Source organism: Mastomys coucha, unplaced genomic scaffold (assembly GCF_008632895.1).
Source record: "Mastomys coucha isolate ucsf_1 unplaced genomic scaffold, UCSF_Mcou_1 pScaffold23, whole genome shotgun sequence".
NCBI lineage: Eukaryota > Metazoa > Chordata > Mammalia > Rodentia > Muridae > Mastomys > Mastomys coucha.
Window position 1 is genome coordinate 36,815,347 of NW_022196906.1, and position 22,539 is coordinate 36,837,885.

Consider the following 22,539-nt stretch of genomic DNA (forward strand, 5'->3'; position numbering starts at 1 on the left):
GCTGGGTCAGACTCCACATGACTAGGAGACCCTATGCTTCCTCAGCAAACCTATGACTCACCTCCCACCCCTGCCCCAGGCATTGATGAAGACCCACAACCACATAGTGATCCTGGTTGACCATGCCCCCTGACTCCTGACTCTTCTGCACGTCACATATGACCCCACTGTGTTCTCATCCCCCATCCAGAACACATAGGCAAGCACAAGCGCATTCCTCAGTGGGGACCACAATGTCAGCCACTGTCTTCTGCCTGCCACACACACAGCCCCAGCACATGTTCCTGGGCTGGCAACCAGACGCCTGCACACAAGAAACAAAGACTTTTGTCTTGGAGCGAGTATATTTTGTCTTCATTACACCACTGTGAAGGTGTTAATATACAACTTACAACATATTAATCACCCCTCTAACTTCCAAATGCTAAATGCATCATTAACATTCATGTTTTCTTCAATTACATAGTCGTTCTCGGGGAGGGGAGCAGGTTGGTTCCGTACTAATTCCATCTCCTTTGAAACACTCCAGAATCATAAAAGGTAGCCTGGGTCCCCACTACTATTATACAAGGAGAAATTTCCACTCTGGGCACCCAGCAGGGCCACCTGATTCCATTCAGTCATCAAAATAGAACTGGAAGCCAAGGGTGAGAGAATGAAGGCTGGTGGGCAGAGAGAGGAGCAGCCCTAAGGAGGTCCTGCATTCATGGTAATGGGTCTACCCCCTTCATGAACAGACTACGCTTCAGAGAGGGTAAGTGACTTGCCCCAAATCACACAGCTGTTTGGTCGAGGTAGAAAAGAGAGAACACCGACCAGAGAAGAGGGGCATACGGTAAAATGCTAGCGTACAGAGCAAGAACAGGGTGAAGCATGGGAGACAAGAGAAAGGACAGGAACACGCTGAGTCAGAAAGATGGAAAGATCTCAGTCCTGTGTAAGCTCCAAGCTATCTTGAACTTCACCCCAACTGTCCAGACCAAGATCTCTAAGCAGGGAGCCTAGACAGGGGATAAACATGACTGGAGGCAGGGAGCAGGATCAGGAGCAGCCAAGAACACTCAAAGGTTGGCCCTCCACCCCAGGCTCCTAAATGCAGCCAGACTAAATATGACACATAATTAAAATGTCATTACCTCACAATTGTGCCATCCAAACTTCACTAGGAATTTGTCACAGATGCTTGTGGCTACAAAATCAATCTGCTCTTATACCTCAGCAAATCAGTTTCAACAATCCCCTTGCCAGTGGGCTGCAGTGTGGCTCGAAACTGAAGAAGAAAGAAACAAAAAGGCTCCTGCTGGCAGGTCACTTCCTTGTCCACAGGCTACCAGCCAGCCAGGCTCTCCAACCTTGAGATGGGAGCATCCAAGGTCAACACACACTGGGACTTCCAGAGGACTAAGGCTGGGGACTCAGGGCAGGGCCGGTGGCAACAGGACCAGCGTCTGTGTACACCTCCTGGGTCAAGGAAGACACTGGTCTTAGTGGGAGTCCGGAGCACAGACAAAATCCCTCTGGGTGCCTTACCATTGTGCAGAACTTCCTGACCCTCATCACTTACGCAGTAGCTCCTTTCTTCACAACAAGGAGGATGTTCTAGAATCTCAGCAAGGGTCATGACCAAGGTCACCTCTCAGAAGGAGGAAGGGCAGAGACTAGTGTGTAACTTTGTACAGCATTTATCCTGAAAAGTGCATTCACGTGTGCACGCGCGTGCACACGGGCACACACCCACACACACACAGGGGCATGCACGCATGCACAGACATGCATATTCCTACTCAGGACCTAGTCAATAGGCTCCCAAAAGTGTGTCCCAGGTAGGGCTGGCCTTGGAGGCCTGCCTTGTGCTCCCCTAGCCTGGTGGCTTTGAGCTCTAACTAGCATTCCAGCTGTCTCCTTTGCTAAGCTCACTGCTGCCTTCTGGGCTGGAAGCATGCTGTAGTAGTTTCCTCTCTGGCTCCCCTATCCTCAGCTTCTTCCTGACTCTGACCTTGTACATCCAGTCCAGAAAGAAACTTCTAGAATGCCACTTTGCCCTCCATACTCCAAAACCTCCTACAGCTGCCTTTGAGTCCCAGGCCCCACCCCCAACACTTGGAGGAAACCACTCCCCTCAAAGCCCCTGTGGCTGCCTCTCGTGAAGCACAGACTGTTCCCACTGAAGTCACTCCCCTCAGCACCTGGCATCCGTGCCACCTCTCCCCTCCCCTGGACTGTCCCTGGTGACTGGTGTGCACTTGGCTCATCAGTTGGCTTCTTGGGTTTCTTCCTTAGCTCAGTCTATAAAAGTCTGCATTTCCCATCTCTTTTCCTGTCACATGCCTTCCACCCTTCTGACAGGACGGCGATTGTCATCATCTGAACCCAGTCTTGGCTGCTTCTCTACCCAAGTGAGTCTCCGCTCTCACACCCACGCTCTTCTCCTGTATTCTAGATCCCATCTATTACCCTTTACCACTCCAATCCTGTGGCTGAACCAGCCATATTGCCCCCTGCCTCTGTCTTGCCCGCCCACAGTCACACTTCTTCTGTACAATGCTGCCTCCATGTGTATGAGGCCACATTTTGGAATACAGCCAAAATTCCTTTATGCTGTGGCTTCTAGAACGATACATGCCCTTGCCTCCTTCCCTGACTTAACTTTCTCCAGGGCCCTCTGTGAGCCCTTTGGTCACCACCATTCAAAGCATCTCCAGCTTAGAAATGGGTCCTGTAACTCCTGCCACCCATGCACACACTGTGGCAGCCTGGTTCTCCATGCCTTCTGCCCACGCATACCCTAGACAGCCCCTGGCTCCTGAAGAGCTGGGTCCTTCTGTAATGTCTTCCCAACTGTCTGTCAGTCTTTATGCTCAACATCTGGAGATTCAGCCTATTTCTTCTTTTGTGATGGGGATAGGAGGTAGATAATTCAATGAGTCTTCACCTTAAAGTCCTTAGCGTCTATCTTATCTGACCCCTTAGTATGTGTTCATTAAACAAAAAGGGTGTGGGAGCAGAAAGGGTTGGAAGAGATGGATATGTCCTGACCTACAGGAAACCAAGCAAGCCTTGCCATAAAGCTCAGCTACCTGCTCAGTTACTGTCTGGCAGAGACCTTGTCCTTCCTCAAATGTTTACAGTACTATGTAAATAACTTGCCCAGAATGATGTATGTGGCCTTTCTGCCCTGGGCTTGCCATGGTCCATGCCAAGTGTGCTGTCAGCGTGGCTGCTCAAGTGAGACACTGAGGAACGTGGTCTATGTGGAAGGGTGGGTGAGGATCGACCATAAAACACAGGGTACAGACAAATCTGGGCCCCATGCCATGAAAAATGTGAATCTGTCCTTGACTTCAGTGGCAAACGAGGCGTGAAAACGTATCAAAATGTGATATTCAATATATGGATGTATTTAATATTTTATGAGACTGGAAATCAGTTACTGGAGGTTTGAAGGATAAATCAAGCACCAAGCAGACAAACTTTCAGGCGTCTGTCCGGATGTGTGCTTTTTCCCAGGAAGAGAGAAAGAAGGAAGGGCTCGACAGGACCCAGCCGAGGAGATTCCAGGGGAACAAAGCAACTCCCAGACACACACTTCACCAATCCACACTCTCCTCAGCCCTCGCCGCTGCCCCCCACATTCCCTCCTAGATCCATTACGACTATGCCTGCCTGCCGAGGTCCACTCACCCTATGAAATCCTGCTAGTTCCCTTTAGCGTACACTCTAGGAAGTTCCCTTACCTAAGACCACACCCTCGCTCACCAAAGCCCAGAGACAGTAAGCATCCAGTTGCTCCAGGCTACCCTGTGCCCAGTGAACCTTGGTGTTCCATCACAAAGAGTCTCCTTTCCACAGCACCCTAGCCACCCCACGCTAAGTTCTCTGAGGAGACTAGTGATGAGGTCTCCCTCACCTCCGCACCCCTGAGAGCTAGGCGCACGGAAACTGAGAGAGGAATCTCTTGCCCCACAGGCTGAGGGCGAGGACTGACTAGCAGTGCTAGATGAAACTCTCTAGCTAGGTACTCCCTGAGGGAGAATGTGGAAGACTTTGGGTTCCACACCAGCACTGAAACCTTGGGAAAGAGCCATGGGTTCCAGTCTATGGTGGAGAACCCACCAGATCCAAGAACCAAGCCAGGGACACTGTGGTTAGCATGTTGTTCTCTCGGGTACCCTGAAAGACATTCTGCTCTAAGTGTTATCTGTCTCATTGAAATCGTGAAGGGGGGAGGGAGAAGAACTTAATTGTCCTAAATCCTTCTCTGTCTTTAAGCCATAGTTCCCTCTGCTTGAGGTGACTGTCACCACCCCCTATCTTACTAGGAGCCCCCAAGTCTGTACACAAGTTCAGTGTGAGCTGAAAGCTGCCCATCATCTCACTGTACAACCAACTCAGCAACCAGCTTGCCTTTTCTCACCCAGGTGAATGGAGACACCTTGAGTTCCATCTCCTGTATGCTCTGGGGCAGTACCAGCAAGCCATGGCTACATACCATCTGCACTGTAGACTCTGGGGCCCAATTCTACAGGGCTGCCCTGAACACACATCATACAGAGCACTCAGCAGCATGCATGGCTTTTACTTAAATCCCAGCAGAAACATCTCCAAGTGCGACAAAGGTATGTCTTCAGAGGCTGCGAAGATGGCTCAGTCAGCAAAGCATAAGCCATGTAAGCATGAGGACCTGAGTTTGATCCCCAAACTCTATTAATAAAAAAAAAAAAAAGAGTCAGTCCTGGCCTGGTAGCAAGGATTTATAATCTCAGTGCTTGGGAGGTAGAGCCAAGAAGATCCCTGACCACCCGGCCTCGTCAACTTAGCGAGCTCCAGGCCACACAGAGGCTTTCTCAAGAAACAAGGTGGACAGCATGTGAGGAATGGCACTTAAGGCTGACATCTGTATGTATACACAACACACACACACCATATTAAAAAAAAAAAAAACTTTCAGCTACTACTAGTATATCGTGCAGGGTGACTCCCACTCAGCTGAAAACCAAGGAGCTGGCCTATCAAAAGGCAAAGGGCACATTTTTGAACCCACACTCTGTGTTCGACCCATCCGCATGAGTTTCTTTATCTGTGTGACAAGGTCAACATCATGAGAAGTAAATGAAATTGGATTAAATAAGCCAGCCCAGGTGAGCATGGCTCAGACAAATTGAAGAGACCTTTAGAAGGAGAGCTGAAAGCACACCCATAGGCAACTGCATGCAGGCAAACTAGACCTACGTGCTGGTGATCTCAGCCCCGATGATTCCCTGGGGAAAGTCAGTCCCAGCCTTCAAGCCTCCCCTTGTCTATTTTCAGGCCTCAATTGTAAGAGCCAGCATTAAGCACACTGGCTACATTTTAGCATCAGGAAGATCCTAACAACAGTATGGTTGGTTTAAAAAGGCAATGATAGCCCTGTGTCACCTTTTCTTCAAGACTAGGGGGCTCTGGGTTGGATAGCCCTAGGTTCGCCAGCCTCTCTGTCGAGTGTAACACTCATTGATTCTCTTTCCCGTGTGTGTGTGTGTGTGTGTGTGTGTGTGTGTGTGTGTGTGTGTGTGTGTGTGTCTGTGTGTGTATGTCTCTGTGTCTGTGTCTGTGTGTGTGTATGTGTGTATGTGTGTCTGTGTGTGTGTCTGTGTGTGTGTGTCTGTGTGTGTGTCTGTGTGTATCTGTGTGTCTCTGTGTGTATGTCTGTGTGTATCTGTGTATGTCTGTGTATCTAGGTGTGTGTCTGTGTATGTCTGTCTGTCTGTGTGTGCCTGTGTGTGTGTGTGTCTGTGTGTATCTGTGTGTCTCTCTCTGTGTGTATCTGTGTGTGTCTGTGTATGTCTGTGTATCTAGGTGTGTGTGTGAGTGTGTCTGTGTGTGTGTGTGTGTGTGTGTGTACTCACATGCTAAAGTGTTCTAGCGCATGTGCCATGCAGAGACCTCAGTTACCTTCCTCCATTGCTGTATGCCTCGTTGTCTCAGTGCCTCCTGTCAGGGTCTCTCACAGAACTAGAAGTTTACTGTTTCAGCTAGACTAGCTGGCTAGTGAGCTCTCAGGACCTGCCTCTTTCTACCCTCCAATGCTGGGGTTATAAATGCATACTGCCATGCCTGGCTTTTCATGCAGATGATGGGGATTTGAACTTAGGTTCTCATGCTTGAGCAAGCACTTGGTCAACACTGAGCCACCTGCCCAGACCCTTACTCTTTTACTTCTCTGAGCTGGTATACACATCTGCAAAATGGACTGCCAATGGCCAACTCAAAAGGCTTATGGGAAAATCTATGAGATGCTAAGCCACTGTCTTCCTCTTCAGGTGGATCCCCGTTATGCCAGCTATGCATTCCCAGAATCTACTCCATCCTGAACTGGATGCTGAGCTTTCAAGCAGCCACTGGTACTAATCACATCCTGTATGGCCTGTTTATTGACTAATAGACACTGGTTCCAGGCAATGAAAACAATGGCTTCTTATGGCCCCACTTCTTGTCTGTCCCACGCTTCCTGACTGAGGAGACCATGTGACCAGCTACTCCATGCTCCTATCCACAATGCCTTTGTCATGAGGTCAATATTCTCTTGAACTAAAAACCAAAATAAGCCCTTCCTTCTTTCTCTCCTTAGGTTGCTTCTTGTCAGGTGTTTGGTCACCACAATAAAAAAAAGCAACAAACACATCAACCAGCATCATAGAAGGAACAAATGGATAAAAAAAAAAAAATAAGTAAATAAACGGAGGTGAAGTTAAACAGCCCAGCCTTGAAGGTTCCATTTCAACCCTTCAAGCCCCGTGTTCAAAGACAAGGGCAAGCCCCAAGCACATGGTACCAGACAGCAAACTCCCCACAGTCTTTTAGCATGATCGTTGTTCTTTCCCTGTCTCATAGAAGCTAGACAAGGAAAGCGCATACATAGGCAGGGCTTCGCTTTGCTCACCTTTGGATCTGAGTCAGTTTTACCCCAAACTCAGCCACATTTTACTTTCTGCTCCCCCACACACCCACACAGAGTGAGCCTGTTTATTCCTTATTTGTTTTGCTTATCATTTCAGCCCTTGTATTTCTGGGAGTGAATCCAACTTTAAGCATACACACACACACACACACACGCACACGCACACACACACACACACACACTCCTTGCAAATGACAAACAGAAGCACTGAGCCTCCTTCCCGACTGTCCCCCTCCCTTGGAATATGAAGGTTCTATCTTTAAACAAGAAGCCACTAATTCAGTGGTATGACATGATTCAAGTCACTCGCCCCATCTGGGCTCACTTTCTTTTTGTCTAAATTGAGGGGGCTGGACTGGGTCTCAAGAGCTCTTGGATGTGTAAGGGTCACTGACCTCTTTGAAGCTCCGAAGCAAGGCACAGCCTCCTTCATTTCACTGTCTAGACAATGCTCTGCCTGCTACTCAGAGCGCTCTGTGTCCCTGGAGTCCCTGGGGTGGGGGAAGCCCCAAAACCTTGCCTCCACATTGCTGACTGGGATCTGTCTTCTGCAGCTCTAAACTCAGGCACAAAGCCAGGACTGGTACCCCTGATCAAGGAGCAGAGTGAGGAGCAGGTGGCCTCTCCAGGTGGCCCTGGGACCAGGAAACCCTACTTGCCCTGGGTTCGCCTGAGGCACTCCTTCTAGAAAGCTGCCGCACAGGCAACAAAGCTGAGGATAACATTTGTTTAATTTGGGGGAAAAAAAAGCCCTCATAAAGACTTTTTGCTCCTTTTACTTCTTGATGTAATAGGACTAGAAAGGCTGACAGTGCAGCCAGAGTCAGCTGAATTGAAAGGCTGACAGGCTGGGACCACAGATTGCCACTGGGGAATGGAGCCATGTTTGGAATTTATCTGAGGGCAAATGACAAGGGCTCTAGGCCTCCACGGTGAGGGGCTCATTTCTCCCACTCACATCTGAGTCAGAGTTTCCAGTACCACCCCAAGTCAAACCTTCCAGAATGGTCCTGATCACTACACAGAAGTCAGAGGGCAAGGTCACCAGTGTCACATACCTCCTGAGTCAAGACCTGCTCAAGACTACGGTGATGAGGACCTAAGCAGAGTTGATATATGAACAGCCCCATCTTCTGGGTCCTGGGCCCTAGGCTAAAATTCCAAAGTGCTGAGTCCAGACTGCTTCAGGGATATGTCACTTAAAGGGTACACAGCGAGTGAGGTGCACTCAGAGGCCCCAGATGTCTGGAGCACTTGTCCCTCTTCTCTCTCCTCATAGGAGCTGGTTCCAGGGCCACCTAAATTCAAGACGTGAAGGCCCACAACCCAAGAAAACTCAGAGCAAGCTTCCTGGGTCAGGTTAATACAAGCCCTGATTCTAAAAGTACCTGCTTTAAAGATCTATTATGTGGGGCTTGATAGCACAAGGAGAAGGTGGAAACAGAACTTGAGCTGGAGCCAGCAAGCTGGTCAGACGCCATCACGGGCCTGGGCTTCAGGATGACTATAAAAGCCTATAGCTCTCTAAATAGATACTGCCTAGGTTGTGGAGGGTTAGGTAGAGAATCCAGAGTACTGTGGTCATAGATCCAAGCTGCCACTCCTTACTCCCCGAAGCAGGGTCCTTCCCCACTATCAACTCCACACAGCCTCTCCCAGGCACCCAAAGCTGCTGGTCTTAGGTAATAGGAATTATGAAAGCTAACGCCTGGTGGTGGGAACTTGGGGTGACCGCCAAAAGAAGGTTGGGAGTTTTGTCTTGTTTCCCATTCTCTGTGGATTATGAAACAAACAAAAAGTAAAGACCTCAAACTACCTGAGCCATCTCTCTGGAGCAGGTTAGTGACTGCCTGTGCAGAGAGAGGATACACCGGCCCCTGGCTTACAGAATGAGACATTGCGAATGGTCTTTTGAGCAGGGCCCTGACCTCTGGAATACAGTCGTCCAACACAGGTCCACTCCTCTGGTGTGGAGCTCTGAGTCTTCCCCACAACTGCACAGGCCTCTCACCCCTTCCTTGGATCTGAGCATGAGACCTCTTTTACCTCCTCAGATAGTCACAGATGTGAAACACAGGGGATAGATGTGACTCTGCATTGGAGTTGCTTTTGCAAAGATGAGAAGACTTTTTTTGGGGGGGGTGGGGGGGAAGTATAGTCACTAGTAATGTGTCTAAGCTCCTGAAAATAACCTTCACCGAAGCAACTCCAATTCCAGAGTATCTGATACTCTCTTCTGTCCTCCACAGGCACCAGGCATGAATGAGGTGTGTGTGTGTGTGTGTGTGTGTGTGTGTGTGTGTGTGTGTAGGCAAAACATCATACATATAAAATAAAAACTAGGGGGTGGAGAGATGGCTCAGCGGTTAAGAGCACTGACCCCCCTACCAGAGGTCCTGAGTTCAATTCCCAGCAACCACATGTTGGCCCACAACATCTGTAATGGGATCTGATGCCCTCTTCTAGTTTGTGTCTAAAGACAGCTACAGTATACTCATATAAATAAGATAAATAACAATTTAGAAAAAAATTAATAAATCTTTCTTTTTAAAAAAGCCACTGGGTCACAATTTTTAAAAAGTCATAAGACACCAGATGGTGGTGGTGCTGGCAACAGTGCATGCCTTTAATCCCAGCACTCAGGAGGCAGAGGCAAGCAGAGCTCCGAGTTCAAGGCCAGTCTGGTCTACAGAGTGAGTTCCAAGATGGCCAGAGCTACACAGAGAAGCCCTGTCTCGAAGGGAAAAAAGGAAAGACATTAAAGTTAAAAAGGAGTGAGCTAGGAAGGGGAGGGAGACTAGAGGAAGTGGGAGGAGGACACAGGAGGGCATGGGAGGGCAGTCCAGGCTTGACCACAAGAGCCTTTTAGCTGACTCAGGTCATGCAAAGCAACCAAGTGTGTTTCTATACCACTAAGTTCATGGGTGGTTTGTTGTGCAGCAGAAACTAACAACCACATTCTCGTTGCTATTACTTGTTACAGCAAATAACTGGTTGCATCCTCCAGGCTTGAACAGACCAAACATGCCTCTGAGGTGTTCCCAGGGCTGCCAAAGAAAGATCTGCCTCAGCATCAGAAGTCTGAATTCAAACTGCTTTCTGCCACCTGTCAGCTAAGTAAACTCGGACAAATTACTTAGCAGCTGTTAGACACACTGCACTGTTGGGGCAAGCTAGCCATGTCCTAACATCATTGAAGATATGAGTATGGGGACGGGGCGGTCCAATAAACAGCAAGTGCTCAGTAAATGCTCAAGTCTTTTTTAACCAGCTGGACTAAATGGTCAGGATGTTTCCCACCCTGACTCCAATAAAGCAGGAAATACAGAAAGGGCCCCAGAGCCTTCCTTCTGTCTCCAGACCAGTTCAAATGTGCAAATCAGTAAAGGAGGGACAGTGTCGCTGAGACAGCGACTCGGTTGGGTCACTGACACACTTAGCTTCTAATCTCTCAAAGGAAAAAGTCATTTCTTCCCTGCGTTCACCGCATCAGCAACTCTGTAAGTAAAACGCAAGAAAACACCAGTCTTTATTCATTCCATCAAGCGGTAATTAGGGCTCGAACAGGAGTCTCCGTTGGCAGGCGTTCCAGCTCCTCAGAGCTGAGCAGCGTTCTAATTGGGCTGCAGCCTGGCTAAGGGGCTCATCCAGGAACTGGTTTCCCTTTCCCCCTCACACCTTTCTAGAAAAAAAAATCTGAAGACTTCACTGTACTGGGAAATTAGACCAAGTGAGAAGTGCAACAAATAAGCAGGAAGCGCAGGCAGCCACAACCTGGGGGACCCCCCGCAGTTGCCTTAATGTAAACACGCTGGCATCTGCCGCCAAGGAAGCCTGGGAAGCAATTTGATTTCTGTTGTTTAAAAAGAAGCAGTAAAGACACTGCCTTCCCGGTATACTGTGACTCAGCTACCTCCTGGTGCTGTGCTCTGCGGAGGGAAGGAGGGAGGGAACAAGGGACAGACAGGGCAGGTGACACCTGTTAGGTAGAGCAGCCAAGAATGGGAAAGGCAGAGGGTGGGCGTGTGTGGAGCCCTGCATAGACACTTTGTAGACACCACTCACTCACTCCCCGGCCCCTAGAGCTCCAAGCCAGAAGCATCGCCATGAGAAGCCCCTTCACCAGCCCAGTAGCGGGGCTCTGATCACCCCAGAGGTAAGGAGCACAGCCAGACAGAAACCCACCGTCAAGGTGGAGGAACACTGCCGGCAGCAAAGCTACCAGAGTTGGCATAGCATGAGACTTCAATGTCCCCAACTCTGTAAGCTGCTAAGTCAGGGAGGCTGGAGCCCCATCCCTCAAGATGAGAAAAGAATGGGGTGTGGGTCAGGCTGCTGGGGCCCCTTCTCGCTTGCCCCTCCCCTTCCCCACATGTCCTCCCTCCTCCTAACCTCCCAAGCCAGCTCCTTCTCCCATGTCTTTCAAATAAGCTTACATCCGAGTCAGATACAGAGGTACAAAGAGGTCTATCCATCTTTTCTCTCTGAAGTGACCTCTCTGGCTGAAATCCCATTCTGCCTTTTCTCTGACCACTGACCCCGCCCCAAGCTGCTATAAAACCCCTACCGCCTACCTGGCAGGCAGAATTCACTACGCCTCCACAGCCTTTTTCTCACCACCCCTGCTACCTTTCTCTTGTGTTTCCTGGTTAACAGGCCTGTCCCCACCCAGGACCTACAACTAGAGACAATGTCTGATCTTTCAACCACCAACATTACAACAATTCTAAAACCTGTGTGGGTCAGGACCCCATTTCGGATATTTACATTACGAATGGTAAAAGTAGCAAAATTAGAGTTATGAAGTAGCAACAAAACAATTTTACGGGTTGGGGGGTCACCATAACTACATTAAGGGATGCCAGCAATAGGAAGGTTGAGAACCATGGTTTAACACAATGTTTGACTCCCAGTAGGCATCTGAAAATATTCTGCAAAACCGGTGTAACAAAGAGTTGTTGCGCCTATGGCAGGACCCCCTTATCTTGTGATATAGGAGCCTGGGAGCTCGAAATCTGGGAAGGGGGTGCAGCACAGCCTGCTAAGAGCTCCAGAGGACAAGACAGGGCCATAAATGCTCATGGGATGGGTGGGGAGCTTCCAGTGAGAGTAAAAAAGCTAGTCCATCAGACTGAATCGCATATACCATGAGAAAGACTAAGGAATGTTCTACAGGTTATAATATGATCAGTCAGTATGGCTGGAGTATCAAGTGTGGCAGAGAATATGGTGGCACCGGTGATCAAATTATCCTTCTTTCTGAGCAATGAGGCAGGCAGCCGATGGCCTCTCCCTGCTGTGCACCTCTAATGGTGACTGGGGGACTGGGGGGAGTGTTGAATGTGATGGAGAAGTTCAACCATTATGGAACTCGCAGTCCAGAGGGGTTAAAAAAAAAGAAAGAAAGAAAACACAAAAAGTAATTTTATAATGTACTGAGGCCATGACTGAAAGCAGCCGAGACAGAGATATGAAGGGGTGGGAAATCTTTCTGTGAGAATAACCCAAGACTTCAAGGATAGGTGGGCACAGGCAGAGTAGAAAGCAGGGCAGAAAATCTGAGTAGGCAAATACCTAACCCATCCATCCCAGATGGGAAAATCCTGGCATGCCACAGGTTGGGAAGCCAGAAAACACCACACTGTAAATAGAGGCAAAATGTCAGTGTGGATATATTTGTCTAGAAGCAGCAGACAGCCTTCCTAAGAGGGCCTGGAACCATAGAGACACCGTTATTACATGTGAGAGGAGCTGGCAAACCCTGTGACTGAGTTTGGAACTGGGACAATTCTTTAGGGACCTGCTCCCATTGTCCGTCATCAGAATGTAAATGGTGTCTCCCTCGTGGTCTGGTGTCCTCAACTCACTACTCTGGTCTATTTCCTGCTGCCAGAACAGGATGCCAAGGGCTGGGCAAGTTATACACAGTAGGTGCTTGTTGGGCTCACTGTTCTGAGGCATCCATGACCAAATGGCCACATCTGATGAATGACTTTCTGCTGCATGGTAACATGGCAGAAGATGATGCACTGGGCGGGCACAGAGTAAGATAGGAAAAGAAAGGTCACAAAAGGTCACTTGATACTAAGGACTCCATGATAATCAATAGTCCTAATCTATTCATGAGGACAATGTTCCTGGGGCAAATATGTCACCCCTTAACATCATCATTTCAATATGAGTTCTGGGAATGGGCAGCCAACACTCAAATCATAGCGTCCTCCTGAGGACGGAGGGTGGAGGTAGACTTAGATTACCTCTGGTCCTGCCCTGGTATTTCAGATGCAACCCCTTGTCCTCATGCTACCCAGGTCTCCGCCATTGGTCAACTCATTAGCAATATGAAAGACACTTCATACTGGAGACTGAGGAGATTTCAGGAGCTGTAAGCCAGAAAGTAGGGATGCGGACCGAGTACACGTTCCTAATAACACAAGGGATTCCTTTTGGCTTCTTTCAATCTCGTTACTCTAACCTTGTCCCAGAGCTTCACTTTTGCCTGCCTCTGCTTCCTGTCTGTCTGTCCTGGGGATGAAGGGATTAACCTGCAGGCCTCAGCCTAGACCTAGTGGGATCTCACGGCTGCAGGTTCTGTCTTCCAAAAGAATTAGTGTAAAGCTTTCTCCCATGTAGCACAACCAAGGTACCTGTCTCCAAAGAGCATTGGGCCTGGTGGTCTGGGTCTGTAGCCCCAAAAGAGTCCTACTGGTGCCTCATATGCTTGACATGTAGGTGCCACCTGCTGCTGCCATGTCATCCTGCTCACTGCCACATTTCCAGGCTGAGCACAGTTCTTGGCATGGAGTGCATGCTCGGTTCAGTGCTTGAGCAAGTGAATGATTGAGACCATCTCCTTTGCTCACTCCTCTGATCTGGAAATCCGAGGCTTGCCAAATGATGACTCATGTGTGACTCAGTGGCCTGTGTCAGCAGGGTCTCCAGCCCTTTGGAGGCTGCTTCTGCTACAGGGTCCCTGTGTGACTCTTCCTTTATACAATAATCACTAAATGCCTGGCACCACACAAAGGCCGATTCTCTCAGCAGCCTCTGAGATGGGCGTGGCAGCCTCTGCGTGGCAAGTACGTTAGGATGGTGAGAGGTTAAAGCACGTACTTGGCTTAGCCAATATGTGGCTACCTCCCTTCTTCAGTCTGTTGCTGTCTTAGTTAGGGTTTTACTGCTGTGAACAGACACCATGACCAAGGCAACTCTTATAAGGACATTTCACTGGGGCTGGCTTACAGGTTCAGAGTTTCAGTCCATTATCATCAAGGTTGAAGCACAACAGTGCGCAGGCAGGCATGGTGCAGGAGGAGCTGAGAATTCTACGTCTTCATCCAAAGGCTGCTAGAAGACTGGCTTCCAAGCAGCTGGGCCAAGGGTCTTAAAGCCCACACCCACAGTGACACACCTATTCCAACAAGGCCACACCTACTCCAACAAGGCCATACCTCCAAACAGTGCCACTCCCTGGGTCAAGCATATTCAAACCACCACAGTAGCTAGATGGTATGTATTCAGGACTTAAATGACAGGTGATCTTGCTTCTTCTTGGAGTAGTGGGAGAAATTGAGGCAGGTCACCATAGTAGGCCATATGGTTACAGGTGGAAGAAAAGTATGGTGATGCCAAGATTGATAATCTCTGCACCGCTTGCTCAATTCCTCCCTGAAGGTCTTGAGGTGACCTCTGCACCCACATCCCAAGCCTAGCTGCAGCCCAGTTTCACATCCACTGCAGCTCTTAACACTTTCTTGCTGTGGGAATCATGCCAGTCATAAAAGATCTAAGTTAAATGTGTGTTGGAAGGGATCATGGTGCCTTCATTCCCTGTGTGCTCCAGCCACCTCTTCTAGAGAGTCTCTCTGATCGATATAGGTGAGCCCTGCTCTCTCATCTCCCTGTCTTTGTCGTTGTCCCACAAAGCTCTGGTGTCTGCTGGCTTAGACTGATACTCCCAGACATATGGCTGGTGCTTTCTGTCTCAGTGAACTAACAGATGCAAATGCATGGCCACACTTCCTCCTTTGCTACAGTCCCATCAGCCCAAGGGCTCCTGTTCTCTCCAAATGAGTCAGGAGGGAGCTCCAGGAAGAGTAATTAATTTGAGCAGATGTGTATCAGTGTCCTAGGAAATAAAAAAAAATGTCAGGACAACCCACCTGTGCCTGCTCAGGTCACAGAGCACCAGGGATGCAGGTGGATCTTTTTAGAAAAAAAAAAGGACAACTTGGGGATAGGGGAGGTGGCTGTTGTCATTTCAAAGCCTTCCCTCCACCGAAGGATGTGCTGCCTGGTTCTTCAAAGCTGGTACTCTTTTGGCTTATTTAAGTATTTTACAGGTCATTAAGTACTTGTCAAAGCTCTTCGGGGACTGGAAAACTTTATGTTAACATGTCAAGTCTGAGTATCAATTAAAGGATCATTCAGAAATGAAGATGTCATATCCTGGGAACTGCATGCAAGTCCACAGGGAGGTCATGGCTGGGATGCCCAAGCATGGGTACACTTGCTTCTAAGAGCTTGATTGAGCTCACAAGGAGCTGAGGACCCCTATGTAAGTGATTCTTTTTTTTTTTCCTCTCATGATGTGCTCTGGAAACAGGAGCAAGGCCAGTGTCCTAACTGATCTATGCTCCACTTGGCACTATGTTCTGAAATGGGGACCCAGAGTCCAGTCTAATAGCCTTTTTAGAATTCACACTGTATGGTGCTTCTCTCTGTTCGACCTTTCCATTTCCTAAGGATCCCATTTCTTACCTTCTGAAATCTATGCTGTGGCCACGTGGACTGATCTGGATCCCATGCTATCCCTCACTGTGTTCCCTGAGAAAGACCTGCATACTTCCTGGTGGAGAAGTCTCTGCATCTTTGGGGATTACAGGAGACTTTTGGTCTGATGGTCACACAATCAACCTGGATGAAATAAAGACACTCTACAGAGACATTTGTGTCCCTCTCTTTGGCCATCAGATTATTGAAATAATGAACTGTAGTGAGAACTCTGGTTTCTTTAAAAGACAGAGAAATGTTGTAAGAATATGTTTTTGTTTTAATCCCAGGTGTGCGATATGGGGCTGCCTTATCTCCTTATCATAGCTGCTGACTATGATATGCCTCGTACCTTAGCAGGGGCGTGATTTTGTCAGCTGTTGATAGTTTTTGCGATGTGTGACATTTGGAATTCTGGGTACTCCTGAAAGGGTATATAATGCTAGCACCCCCAGAGGGGATGCAGCTGCTGGTTACTGGTTGCTATTGCAGTTTATTGCCATTTGGGAAGTGATCATGTGCAAAGGAATAAGAAGAAGATATTGGATATCCTGACAGTGAAGAGCAAATTTGCCCCAAGGAAGTAGATGCCCCCAATCAGCAGGAAGTAATCTAATGATATTGATGTTCTCTTTCTTCTCTAGTCTTCTGTCTCTCTGCCTAGTGTTGCGGGGTTGGAAGAGTGGAATAGGGGTGGAGAAGAGTGGTAGAAAAGGAACCAATAAAGCAGCCAAACATCTGGCTACAAAGGATCCCCAAGAAACTTGCATTTTCCCCTAAAACTCATGATGGGATAGAACAAGGCTGAATGCTGCTGGTGCCAGCCAGAGGGGACACTTTCTCCTGAGAAGAGATTTTGCACACTTCGACAACTAGAGCCCAAATAATGATGATTGGCAGGTCCACACCTGGACCAGGACTGCTTCAGCTTGATGCATATTTTGGGTCTTCTATTTAAACCTGAAATTCGAAGTCAGGACCCTGAAGATAGATTTGTTGTAGGGGGCATAGGGGAAGGGACAGTCACTGAACCTCTTCGTTTCTCTTCCCAATGTGGTCACACTGGTTGATATTTATTGGTTTTATGTCCTATTGAGGATAAGTGGCCAATCCTGGCTTGTTAGGGCTGCTGTGACCCAGGTTCTGGCTAAAGCTCCAGTAACAGCCCGGATAAGAATAGAAGTGAAAAGCTATATCGTTCTTCATGGATATAGCAGGATCTGAGGTGGGTCCCTTCCTCCAGCTCAGACCTTGGTCACATCAGAGCCCTAGAAGCATCATGGGGCACATTCACTAAAGCACCACATGTTGCCCCTGCCCATCTTTGATTGCATTGCCCTAAGACTCTGACCTTCGGCTCTTGGTCCCAGGGGAGTGGGTCACCCAACCTTTACTCTGGACTTCTAAAAGTGAAACCATAAAGAAGCCTTTATATGTGAAAATGGCACCTGCCCAGACAGGACCCTCTGTGTCCCTCTGGCCTTTCTGGCCATCAATACCTTTTAAATATATATTAAAAGATGGCAGATGTGCCTGTTCCTTGCCCAGGACTGAGCTATTGTTTAGTAGCTACACAGGCAAGGGGGTAGCCAGGGGTTACGGTTTGAATTGTGCACCCTCTCTGGGAGCTGGAAGTACAAACACAGAATGCTTCCCAAGGCACGGGCTTGGTGCCTTTGCTCCTGTCAAACATCCTGAGCCCTGGTCTTCTTCAGGGCTTGATCCTAATTCAAGAGGTCCCAGTACTTGTGTGAGACCCTGGGGACAAACATCACAAAGGTCCCAGAGGCTGAGCTGCCAAGAGTCCCTTGACCTTGGTCTTGAGCCAAGAGCAGGTGTTTCCCATCTGCTCTGCCCTCCCTGAAACGGTCTTTGCCATTTAAGAGAAGGCCAAGGTAGGACTCTGACTTCTTCTATGTAAAGGTCAAGGCTGCTAATTGCCAAGCTGGGTTTCATTTGACCTTGAAAGTGAGTTAAGACCAAGCAGTCGAGAGATTCTTAAAGTGTGTTCTCCATGATATTGATGTCAGCATCAATATCAGCTGAGAACCTTTTATGATGCCCGGTTGAGAACCTATCACAATGCCTGGTTGGGGACTCTGTTACGGTTCAAATCTGAAATGTCTCCGACAGGTTTGTGTTTGAAATACTTGGTCCCCAGTTTCTAGTACCATTTTAAAGGGTGTCTTAGTTAAGGTTTCTATTGCTGCGATGAAACATCAAAAAAGCAAGTTGGGCAGAGTTTATTTGGCTTACACGTCTGAATCCCTGTTCACCATTGAAGGCAGTCAGGCCAGGAACTCAAACAGAGCAGGAACCTGGAGGCAGGAGCTGATGCAGAGGCCATGGAAGGGTGCCACTTACTGGCTCATTCCCCATGGCTAACTCCGCATGCTTTCTTTATAGAACTCAGGACCAGCAGTCCCTGGATAGTCCTGCCCACCATGGGCTGGAGCCTCCTCATCAATCACTAATTAAAAAAATGGCTTACAGACTTGCCTATAGCCCAGTTGCACAGAGGCGTTTTCATAATTGAGATTCCCTGACTCTCAGATGAATTTAGCTTGTGTCAGGTTGATACTAGCCAGTACAAAGGGTATGGAGCCTTTAAGAGGTAGAGCTTAGAGGACGGAAGTAGGTCACTAGGGAAAGGCCTTTGAGGGTAGCACCTACCCCTGAGTTTTCACTATCTTCTCCTGCTGCTGCCATGTGAGCAAGCCACTTGCTCCTCCTCCTATGGATGCAGCCATTTCCACCACCATGCCTTCCCCTGCATGATGGACTAGAGCCAGTCTGATACCATGAGCCTAAATACGTCTTCCTTCCTTCCCATAAGTTGTTCTGTATACAGTCCCCTACAAACTTGAGGTGGGGGCTGGCATATTGTGTTTTCAATGCCTTCCTGTGGATTCCCACACCTGGGGAAATCTGACCCACCAAGACTAACCAAGTAGGAGTTATTCTTGGGCCCATTACAAGTTGGTTAGCAACTGTCTCCAGGTAGGCCAGTTGTGCTGCACAGGACACTCGACCTGTGTGCTCCCTTCCTTCTGAAGTTCTTCTGATGCCGCCTCTCTCTGTATCAACTGCTTGCTCATAAGAGATTCCCCTATTATTTCCAAAATGAAGTTCCAGGTTGTCTTAACTGGAGATTAAGGCTCCCCCCAGACTTAAGTCAGCCAATATTTCACTCATATCCCTGTCACCTACACCAGCTCCCAAATGGGGACAACTCTGCCACCTATGAGACAACTGGTAAGCCTAGAGACATATTTTTGTTATTCCAACTAGGGGCTTAAGGGATCCAACTGCTGCCAAACACCCTACAGGAACAGGTCTCCCGAGAAGAATCATCTGGTCCAAATGTCAATAGCCTTGTCCTCTCCTCCAATGCTAGGCTCCCCTCTCAGCATCCAAACTCCTGGCTTATGCTGTTGACCTCCTGGTAGGCCTGCTTGCTGATGGAGTCCTCCCTTTCCCATAAGGCCAGGCAGTCCCCATCAAGGCATCTATCTGCCCTTCTGATACTTGCCTCAAGATAACCAGATGTCACGAAATCCTCTTATCATGCCCATTGTCCTCTTGGAATCAAGACCATCTGCATACCCAAATGAGTCCTTCACAACATCCCTTCATAGAAGAGGGGCTTCATTGGACTCTCTCCTGAGGCTCCAGCTACTACCTCCCTCCTGTTGCCCCTGGAACTGCATCTAATCTTGTCCCAGTTGCACAAGGAGGACATGGAAGCCAAAGTCTACTAGGGATAGAAGGGACAGGGGACTCTAAGGATGCAGCTTTTGTGAGCTGTTTCAGCAGGTTGGAGTGGGACAGCTGCCAGAGTCACCCTCACTCCTATAAGTAACTTCATTCTAACCCCAACCCTAACCCAAACCTTAAACACACTGGCTCAGCTCACTAGATGTGATGAAATCATTTCTATGCCATGGCTTTGCCCTCTCTATCTGGGGTGGAGAGAAATAAGTTCCCCTGGAAAAATCATACAAAATCATGGAAAGACCTTGTACTAAGCCTGCACTTACTTTGTCCCAAGAAGTCCCTATAGGGTAACTCCCTGAGTGGTCTGTATGATCTTCCTCTACACTTGTTCCCAGTAGGTACCAAATCTCTGGTGGCCAGGAGCTAGCTGGCCAGGTGACCGCCTCACCTAGCACTCCAAGCCCAAGAACATCAGACTCCAGGAAGACCTTCCCTGCACATGCTCCAGCCCCAAACCCTGCAAAACCTGGAGGCTGGGAGCTATTTCACCTCCTTCTGGATTCCAGGTGTCCCCAGGAGCTTACCTTGAATAGCAGCTAAAAGCATTCCACTTGGTGCCTCTGCCTCACCTACCTCCACCACTGCGCCCACCCTCCTCAATATGCACACCCACACCTCCCACCTCTGTCTGCGCTGTAGCCTGCTGTCTGGGGTGACAAATAGAATTCATGAATACAGTTTGGCAAATCCCAGCACCTGAATGACTGACAGCGAGCGGGTCTTCATACTGAACCCTGCCGGGCGGGAACAATTACCCTGATCAGGAATGAATTAGAAAGAGCTCTTACTAAGGCAGATGGCTTAGCTCTGCCCACACAATTGCAAAGGCAGTTGGCTGGCCTCCTGGTGCCTGGGCCACCCCACAGACTTCCTAGCCTCATATCTGAGAAGTATCTACAAAGGTTATCCAGCAGGTCTGGTGTCACACTACTAAACATACATGCCACCTGTCCAGCCAGGCTAGACACCTGGGCCTGAAAATCAATTCCCAAGAGCTCCTGGCTTGTACACTGCACATTACTGATCGAAGCATCTTAATGGTCCTTGAAACTCCATCCATCTGGAGAGATCATGGTGTAATAACCATGCCTGTATGACACTGGACAAGCACTGCACACATGCCATCTCCTTAGCTGTCATTATCCCTATGTGAGACGTCAAAGTCTCAAGTAACTTCTCTCCAAGGAGGAGCAGAGCTAGACTCAAACCCTGAGCCTGAGGGTCCAAAGCTCATGTTCCTCTCCACAAGAAACTTTTTCCATACCAGCATGTCTCCCATATCAACAAGACTCCCAGCAAGCACTCCTTCACCTGCCCTGCCTGTGGTTACCGCCCAGGGGGCCTCTTGGCCCTGATTGTCATCAGTGTCATTACAGTAGCCTTCTCTTTCTGCTCGCTCAGATTCCTGTTATGCCATCACAGCCTGGCATTATAAAACAGCCCATCATAAACATCAGCTTGATTACAAGCACAGACTATCGCTTCTAATGCATAAGCATGTGTGATGTGTATGGAGAGAGAAAGAGACACCTCTGTATTTTTGGTTTTGTAAAGACAAATCGTCTCGATTGTTTAATCAATAAAAATGCCTCTCTAACTCCTACTGTTATTACAAAGCAATTTCGGACAGAGTGAGAAAGAAGCATCACATCTGTATTCCTGTCAGGGCAGACAGGGTCTGATTAAGCTGATGGATGAAAGATCAGACCCATGCCAGGTCACTGACAGCTTGGTCTGGACCCCCAGATGCTCCTGGGGCAGAGAATGGAGAAAGAAGTGTCTTGCTCCAACCATACCATTGGCATGAGAGGCCAAAACACAGAAAGGGTGTGAATAGGGGAAGACAGATGTGCCGTCATTGTCAGAGCAGGGACCAAAGGGCAAGGAGAAATGATTCCTTGGTGATACACGCTTGTAATCCCAACACCAGGAGGCACAGGCAGGGGGACTGCAATTTCCAAGCCAGCCTGGGCTACACAGAAAGACCCTATCTCCAGACACTAAGGTAGGGGCAGGGAGACTAGACTCACCCCACAAGTACCACTGTGACTCCTTCCTGTGCCTACAAACTAGGCATGTGGCCTGGAATAGGAGCCCTCTGCTCATTGTTGACAACACATAGTGTAGGGAGGGAGAAAGCTGTGATCACTCTTTTACCGAAGGTTTGTCTTTGGCCCCTCTAAGATCTCTTCCTGAAAAAAAAAGGCCTCAGGTGACCCAGTCCCGGTTCTCTTCCAGCCTCCACTCCTGTCTTTGCACCCACACACCCCCTCACTGGCTGTTCCTTGGCACTCTGCTTTTCACACCTTAAAGCCTGTGCCTTGGATGGCCTTTCCCTCAGAACACAACTCCCCAGATCCTCTTGGGGAATACCTCCACTGTCCTTGAAGACCTGCACAGTTGGCCTCCCCTAAGGCTCTTCCCTGCTCTGCCCCCATATGCCAGAGACCTCCCAGCCCCTGTAGAAAGCTGTCACCCATCTGCAATGCATGGTGATCTGTAGGTGGGTTCCCACCCCTGTCCATCTCTTTGTGTACATCAACAGCTTGAAAACTGCATATTGCATGTTCATATCTCTGTCCCATATGCCATACTCATATGTCAGCTACATCCCAGATGGGTACTTACATGCCACAGGGGTACAACCAGAACATGACTCCGAATGTGCAACCCCTAAATGTCCCCATTCAGTACAGCCTTCTAAACTATTTGCTCAAACCAAAGCTGACAGATACCCAACTCCTCTGTCTCTTCATGTTCATGTCTCAAACCAAGCTGCAGGAGAGAGAGGATGGATAGACTGACTTTTTAATAAGTAGGGCTAAAACTACTTATTGTTGATTTTCAAAAAAAAGAAAGAAAGAAAGAAAGAAAGAAAAGAAAGCAAAGAAAATATTAGAGTCTACATCTCACTGTATATGAAAATGAATCATGGTAAAAAGCCAGGAATGGCTCGAATGACCGTGGAATAGGCCGTCAGTTCTTTTTTGGGGGGTGGGTTTTTTTGTTGTTGTTGTTGTTGTTGTTTTGGTCTTTTTTTTTTTTTTTTTTTT

At 48.5% G+C, this 22,539-nt stretch overlaps 1 protein-coding gene across 3 annotated transcripts in view; it reads right to left on the minus strand.

Annotated features, from left to right (window-relative positions):
- Grik4 (glutamate ionotropic receptor kainate type subunit 4) overlaps positions 1-22,539 on the minus strand; it is a 433,126-nt gene that overhangs the window by 345,645 nt on the left and 64,942 nt on the right. The window lies entirely within an intron of this gene.